This window comes from Priapulus caudatus, unplaced genomic scaffold, assembly GCF_000485595.1.
Source record: "Priapulus caudatus unplaced genomic scaffold, Priapulus_caudatus-5.0.1 Scaffold264, whole genome shotgun sequence".
NCBI lineage: Eukaryota > Metazoa > Priapulida > Priapulimorpha > Priapulimorphida > Priapulidae > Priapulus > Priapulus caudatus.
In genome coordinates this window covers 79,900-81,308 of record NW_014577325.1, presented here as the reverse complement: position 1 = coordinate 81,308, position 1,409 = coordinate 79,900, and the positions used below count along the sequence as shown (strand labels likewise).

Here is a 1,409-nt window from a genome sequence, read left to right as displayed (position 1 = left end):
TAGTTGATCAGGTGGTGGTTGTGCTTACCTGGCCTCATGTTTTACAATGTACTAGTTGATCAGGTGGTGGTTGTGCTTACCTGGCCTCATGTTTTACAATGTACTAGTTAATCAGGTGGTGGTTGTGTTTAACTGGCCTCATCTGTTTGATCGTGTACTAGTTAAATAGGTGTGCTTACCTGGCCTCATGTTTTATAATGTACTAGTTGATCAGGTGGTGGTTGTGTTTACCTGGCCTCATCTGTCTGATCGTGTACTAGTTAAATAGGTGGGCTTACCTGGCCTCATGTTTTACAATGTACTAGTTGATCAGGTGGTAATTGTGTTTACCTGGCCTCATCTGTCTGATCGTGTACTAGTTAATCAGGTGTGTTTACCTGGCCTCATCTGTTTGATCGTGTACTCGTTGATTAGGTGGTGGTTGTGTTCGTTGAGACTGCAGTGCAGCGAGACACAGTCGCTCTGGAACAGCAGATCTTGAAGTGTGTAGACGCGCGTCAACCCCAGTGACTTCTCGATCCCATCCGGCAAGTACGGGTCGTAGAAGATGATGTTGAAGCCGAAAGCTTTTGCTCGCAGTGCCACACTGGTCCCGATGCGGCCTGCATGAATAAATTCATTATATATATTATATTGATATTACCTCCGCCAAGAAGGTTACGTTTTCGCCCCTGTTAGTTTGTTTGTTGGTTTGTTGGTCTGTCAACAAAATATCTCAAAAAGTTGATTTTGATTAAATTTTTTGGACGGGTTGGTCTTGGGCCAAGAACCAACAGATTAGATTTTGGTGGTAATCCGGATCCTGATCTGGATATATGAATTTTCTTTTTTTTGTACCAGCAAGATGGGGGGACTGTTAAGCTGTGGCGGAGGTTTGCTATCTCCAATTGCTCTTCTTATTGAATATTATTATTATTCAACGTTTATTGAAGGTATTCAAAGCAAGTTGCAGAAATGTGTGTGAGGTTGTAAGGATGAGAGTATCTGTCGAAGGTATGAGAGTTATCGAGTGGAAGGTATGTATGGCTTTCACTCGCCACGCAAAATAAAGGAGTAGTAGAAAAGTTCAAAATGTGTGTGAGGTTGCAAGGATGAGTAGAGTGGTAGTAAAAAAGTAGAAAAAAAATACAAAAGTAGTAGAAACGTTCAAAATGGGCGTGAGGTTCTAAGGATAAATAGAGTGGTAGTAAGGAAGTAGAAAAGAAATACAAAAGTAGTAGAAAAGTTCAAAATGGGCGTGAGGTTCTAAGGATGAATAGAGTGGAAGGTATGTATGGTGAAAGCTCACTGTAGTAATGCAACCCTGCTGCCAATGAAACCTGGAGAATTCATGCAATGCATACTGTAGGGTATAACGAGGAAGAAGTAGAATATATAGTAGTAGACAAGTAGTATATGATATATATATA

The 1,409-nt window shown here is 40.9% G+C and overlaps 1 pseudogene; it reads right to left on the bottom strand.

Moving 5' to 3' along the window:
* Positions 1 to 1,409, bottom strand: part of LOC106808266 — a 14,619-nt pseudogene that overhangs the window by 2,291 nt on the left and 10,919 nt on the right.